Genomic DNA, 7,320 nt, shown 5'->3' with positions numbered 1-7,320 from the left:
GTGCAAGATATTTTCTGCTGCAATCTAGCTCAATATATTATGCCTTTTTGCTTTATGTGTTAGAAAAAATGTAAGAGAAATATTACTGTATTAGTTATTACAGTCTGAAATTTTCAATTATCATTACATCATTTAGAATGCAAACTTTTCTTTGATATTCGTTTAAGAAAGTTTTAACGAATTTGTATTCCAATTTTGTGTTTTAACCGACTTCAGTAAAAGCAAGGAGGAGGTTCTCAATTCAACTGTATTTTTTATGTATGTTACTTCAGAACTTTTTACTGGTTGGATCGATTTGATGATTATTTTTTAAATATTAAATACTAGTCTTTGTGTGTTGTTTTTAAATATGTCTTGTAATTCCGTTTAAATATGATCGAGATTTGATGACTAATTTTTTGGGTAATATTTGATAACGCGTATTTACTTGACTATTTTTTCGTCTACTTATGTTGTTTTACTTGTCGATGTAATTTTCAGGAGTGTGAAGAATCACGTCGAGGTCACCAGCTTGGTGGCGCGAGGAACAGGGCGTTAAGTTCCTCATCCACCACTGAAAAGGGAGGATCCTTTGACCAGGCGGTTGTTGTGTCTGGCGGGCTACTGCCCTAACGATTGTTGTCGGGTTCTTGTATATATACTCAATCACTTTGATAACTTTGATAGCGCAATGGAGGATACGTCAGTTTTTCTCTAGTTACTTAGTTCGTAGTCGCGCGATAGATGTCGCCACATAATTAAAGTCGGTTTTTTTCGTTTGCGATCAAAAACAATTATTTTCATTGAATTGTTAGTTATAACCCCAGCTGAATTTAAAAGACTAAGTTAATGACGCCTCTGAAAACAAAATTAATATATCTATACGAGGATATACGTCATTTATTACTGTCATCTGATAAATATAAGTCATGTTACGTATGTTAATTATACCTACATATTTATGGGATTTTAAATAACCAATAAATCACTGTTTTTTGCTGTAAAATGTTGACTTATTTAGGTTGCTATGGAAGATATAAAGAAATATTAGAATAATGTTTTATATAAGTATGTAAATACCTATCCGTTCTAATACAGTTTAACAAGCAGCGGCTACAATGTAATTAAACCAACATTCTCGTGTAGCTTCATGTGTAGTATCACCTCTCGATGTTAAAAAATATCTAAAAATATATTTTATTATGCATTGTTATTGTGTATTGTATACGAATATTTTATAAATTTTTTATCTGGAAGTTGTACAATAATCATAAATATTATCATAATTTTTTGTATTGAAATAAAATAAATTTTCTTTATACTAATAAATGGAGAGCCGTTTTTTTTTTGTTCGGTTATACTGTGAAAACTAGTGACGGTTCACTATATCGGAACAATACTTAATTATATTTAATTGCAAATAGAGTCGAAGCCACAGCTTGTAATATGTAGATAGATATTTAGCACTTCAGCGAACAATATAAATTCGAATCATGCTAGCATAAAGACAGTTAAGGTACAATAAAATAATTTTCAACAAAAAAAAAACTGACTTCAAACAGGAAACTAAAAAGTGAAAAATAAATTTACTTAGTACAAAGTAATTCGTATTTTGATTTAGTTAATCAGAAATGATTATATAAATATTTTATAATTTTGAAGTTGGTGCCAAGTAAATACTACAACAACCTGGCTACAATAACAAATACAAACAACACACACACACAACAAACAAGTACAAAAAATATTATTAGATATGTCAAAACAATAACAGAATAATAACAGTATTCAACCTAATAATCAATGAAAAAAATTATGAAAGAAAACTGAGTACAACTTACGAGTAGATACTAGAGTAGTTATTGTTTTACTTGGCACCGACTTCATAATTATAAAATATTTATTTAATCATTTCTGATTAACTAAATCAAAATACGAATTACTTTGTACTAAGTAAATTTATTTTTCACTTTTTAGTTTCCTGTTTGAAGTCGGTTTTTTTTTTGTTAAAAATTATTTTATTTTACAATTTTTAATGATGGGTAGACCTAACAAGGATGCTTTTTCTCTTGTGTCGGGGGACCGGAAACATACACAATACACAAGCACAAACACCCAGACAATGACAAACATCTATATGACCAATACAAATATCTGTCGTGCGCGGAGATTGAACCCATTAACGCCAGCGCAACAGCCGGTGCTACGACCGCTGCGCTAACGCGTCGACATACTATGAGTAAAGTTCGCTATCAGGTGTACGTAATAACAACCGGGACTGACGGCCTAGCGTGTTCTCTGAGGCTAGGTTGGGAGAACCACAAGGATTAACAACTAGACCGAAAATAAATATTTGTATAAACATAAATATCCACTCCGAGCGGGAATAGAACCTGCGACCGTCGGTGTTTAGGCGCCGCCGACACGGTACATGCACCATTATATCAAAGCGGTCGTCAAACAGCAAAAGGTAACTGCTGTAAATTGTTGAGAATATCCCTCGAGTGTTTATGGGCTCCATCATCAAACTTGGTCCTGCGACACAGATGATCACACAGCAGGTAATTGCTATAAATCGTTGAAAAGTTTCCTCGACTATCTTTCGTCTCCATCATCAGACTGTAATGGCACTTGTAACTCATATAGGTGCAAAGTTCTCATCAATAGAAACGAATTAAATTCAAACAGCAGGTAATTGCTATAAGTCGTTGAAGAGTTCCCTCGACTATCTTTCGTCTCCATCATCAGACTGTAATGGCACTTGTAACTCATATAGGTGCAAAGTTCTCATCAATAGAAATGAATTAAGTTCAAACAGCAGGTAATTGCTATAAGTCGTTGAAGAGTTCCCTCGACTATCTTTCGTCTCCATCATCAGACTGTAATGGCACTTATAACTCATACAGGTGCAAAGTTCTCATCAATAGAAACGAATTAAGTTCAAAAACCAGGTAATTGCTATAAATTGTTGAGGAGTTCCCTCTACTATCTTTCTTCTCCATCATCAGATCGACTCCAGACCTTTATTAAATAGTAGTGCTTTATAGTACCTAATGAAAACATGATTAAATTTACTAGTCACCCTTACGATTTTTGAAAGTTTCCCTCGATTTATCTGGGATCCCATCATCAGATCCTGGTTTCCTTATCATGGTACTAAACTATGAATATCTCCTTTTCAACAAAAATAGAATTATCATAATCGGTTCATAAACGAAAAAGTTATCTCCGAACATACATAAAAATAATTGTGTTTGCTCGCAAACGAAAAAAAAACCGACTTCAATTACATCGCAGAGTAATACAACGTAGATCGACGAAAAAATAGTAATACTTTGTTCGTATTCCATATAACGCGACATTATAAAATTGTAGAATTATATAATGTTCTACTGTTATTTCTAACATTTTGTTAGCGATTGAAGGCAGAAATTTCATAAAAGGCCCGTCGTCGATTCGCGCGAAGCGCTGACATCGCTTATTACGGCGGGTTTTTTAGTTGAAGCGGATTTATATTGAATTACGGTTTATGTCTTTTTTATTAAAAATATGTAATGTTCATGTTTTCACACAGCTCCGATGCACGACTGGAGTTTACCCCTTCAGATCAACTGTCTAAATACTAAATAGGCACAAAAAGGCTTACTAGTCTAAGAAATATATTATTACTATATCAAATTGTAAATAAATGAATCAATAACGCCATCTATCGGAACCTAATTGCGTTATTAGAAAACGTCTGAACGCCATCTCTAACAAGGTCATTCGTTCAGTAGATTTTACTGTTCAATTTTTTCATTCCGGGGCCTTAAATGAAAATCGATTCTTAAGAAGAAAACTCCAAAAACAGTCAAGTAAATACGCCATATCAGATATAGCTCAAAAAGTTCGAGTCAAATCTCAATTATATTTAAATGGGATCACATGAGAAGCACCACCTATCGATTAAAAAAAGAATCATCGATATCGGTCCACCCAGTAAAATAGTAATGAGATTAATATAACGTTGGTCGACGTAAAATAGCCAAGTAAATACCCAGTATTAGCGAAAACTCAAAAATTAAAAGCTCAAATATATTTATAACGAATAAACTGCTACTCTCTACTCTAGTGGAATATTGTAATTTGATCGATAGTGAACGAAGTAATTTCATTAAATTTTGATAGATGGCGTTGTGGCAAAGTATTGAACATGACCACAGTCGTCTTAACATCGTCATGTAAATACGTGTCATCAAAGATTACTCAAAAATTGCTCATTATATCTCAATCATATTTAAAACGGACGACATGACAAGTATTAGCTTTTGATTTATACAAAAAAGATCAAAATCAGTGTACCCAGTAAAAAGATATAACGTATAATACAACGTAGGGTGACGAAAAAACCGTCAAGTAAATACGCAATATTAGATATAACTCTCAATTAAATTTGAATGGGACCACGTGACGAATAGTAGCTTTTAATTTATATAAGAAACGTCAAAATCGGTGCACCCAGTAAAAAGTTATGAGGTATAATACAACGCAAGGTGACGAAAATAATGTCAAGTAAATACGCGTTATCAAAGATTAATCAAAAAGTAGTTATCAGATCTCGATAAAATTTATATGTGACCACATGATAAACATCAGCTTTCGATTAAAGTAAAAATTATCAAAATCGATGCACCCAGTAAAAAGTTATTGCGGATTTTCAAGAGTTTTCCTCGATTTCTCTGGGATCCCATCATCAGATCCTGGTTTCCTTATCATGGTACCAAACTAGGGATATTTCCCTTACCCAACAATAAAAGAATTATCAAAATCGGTACACCCAGTAGAAAGTTATGCGGTATAATACAACGTAGGTCGACGAAAAAAGCGTCAAGTAAAAACGCATTATTAGATATAATTCGAAAAGTAGTTGTTAGATCTCAAATAAATTTAAATGGGACCAATCGGCACACACCACCTTTCGATTAAAACAAAATTTGTCGAAATCGGTCTACCTGGTCAAAAGTTCTGATGTAACATACATAAAAAAAAAAAAAAAAAAATACAGTCGAATTGAGAACCTCCTCCTTTTTTGGAAGTCGGTTAAAAAAAAAATATATATATATATATACGGTCGAATTGAGTAACCTCCCCCTTTTTTTGAAGTCGGTTAAAAAGAGAAATATAGATCAAAACTAGTAAAATAATATACAGCGATTATCAAACGTCGTCCAAAAATATTAAAAAAAAAAATCTTCAAATTTAAACATATTACAGCATTTTTATAACATAGGTATAGACTTAGTCACACATGTGGTGTATCCACATATATAGACTTTTTATATGGAAATGATAATGAAACCTCATTTCCTTGTTTTTATTTTGTTTATAAAAATATTTTTTTGATAGATGTCAAGAATTTGTATTTTGAATTATTCTTTATAATTTAGGTTTTACAATTTATTAATTCTGTTTTATATTTTACTACGTGCGCGTTGTTTTTTATATTATTATTACTAAATTACTAATTATTTAATAAAGAACCGGTGGAGATAGCGAAGATCTTATCATTACTTCAACCGTTAAATAGCTCATTCGCTAAACATATTAGCACAATAATATAGCTAAATAAAAGCTTTAAAACACAAAAAGAAACAATTTATATTTATTATAAACGCAGAATTAATTAATTGTGCCTAAGCCACATCTAACAGCGCGACCCTCTTCAATCTTACTTGTGTAGGGCCTTTCACCTTAATGTTGACCGAAATTCCTTTTAAGTGACTTTTATTGCAAGGAACAAAGATTCCTACGCAATTTACAAGCAAACAAATGTAGGCGCTTATTTTTACCCAAACTTTTGCTTGTTGCCGTCATTTTAATGTTCCAAGGTTGGGCGATATTTTCTTCCTGCGTGTTAAGGAGGTGATAAATTACCATAATATTATTTACACTTTGTATTTTTGTAACTTTCGTAAATTTTACCTTCGATTTAATCCCTTTTTTATGACTTAAAACTAACAAATCTTCTCTCAATTTTCTATCAATTATATTCCCTACTATGAGTAACGATCACTATCAGATGTACATGATAACAACCGGGACCAACGGCTTAACGTGCACTCCGAGGCACGGCCAGGAAACCCAAAATGACTGCACAAATACACAGATCACGGAAAACACCTGTATCGTCAATATAAATGTTTGTCATTTGCGGGAATCGAGCCCGAAACGCACCAACGCGGCGTCAGCAACTAACACAGCAATTAAACATTGTATTATTTATGATTGATCTCGAGAAAGATCAAGTTCAAGTTGAATAGATAAGGTCAAGTTGAATAGATAGTATTATATACCACAAAACAGAAGGCCAGTAAATATCTTAAAAGTGGTGTTAAAAATAATCTTTTGAAACTTTTAAATGTATCCACTTTTAACCGATTATTACTTTTAAGTGAAGTAAACCGATCTTACACTATTGTGAAGTTATAGGTAATGCGATTAGCATACTTGGGACGGAGGTAGTCTTATATTTTCGTTAAAAAAGGTAATAGCTTCCTGTCGAAGTATGGTAGTGGTATCTATCTCACAACTAAATTATTACTATTAAATAATTGAGTACAACAAGTTATTTTCTTGAGTTAATCCTTGATTAAACGACTTCAAAAAAGGAAGAGGTTCAAGATTAGACTGTAGTTTTTTAAATGCGTGTTACCCCATAACATTATTGTAAGATGTAGATCAGTGAACCATGTGTGATGGACAAGTAAGCTAGATCATACATGGAAATGAAAAAAGCTGTACTTCACTATTGTGTTATGTAGACTTTGCTATTAATTATTTTTAGGCACTTTATGGTGTATACTAATATTATTAAGCTGAAAAGTTTGTTTGCCTAAAAGCGTTAACCTCAGGAACTATTAGTTCGTATTTAAAAAATATTTGTGTTGCAAGGCTAAAGGCAATAATAAGACCACGCTTTGACCAATAGGAGCAAGCATTAATAAGAAATGTTACCAATGTTAAAAACGGGAAAACTGATATTTTTTGAGACCTTAAGCTGCGTAAATAGCTAAAACTACGCAAAAATTATGTAGAACAAACTTAATCGCCATTAAAAGTTCAAAAAAAAAACTAAACGACAACATATGTCATTACCGAGAGTGATCCAAGACAGCACTTCAATTTATGCTTTCAAGGACAGACTAAGGAAACATCTTCTCTCCGAGGCTATGAACCTCTCATAATTGTTGTATTCTCAATATATGTATGTATGTATGTATGTGTATGTATGTATATGTGTATGTATGTGTGTATGTATGTATTTATGTATGTGTATATGTAGGTATGTATGTGGGTATGTAT

The sequence above is a fragment of the Melitaea cinxia genome, chromosome 20, assembly GCF_905220565.1.
Source record: "Melitaea cinxia chromosome 20, ilMelCinx1.1, whole genome shotgun sequence".
NCBI lineage: Eukaryota > Metazoa > Arthropoda > Insecta > Lepidoptera > Nymphalidae > Melitaea > Melitaea cinxia.
Note: the sequence above shows the minus strand (reverse complement) of the source record.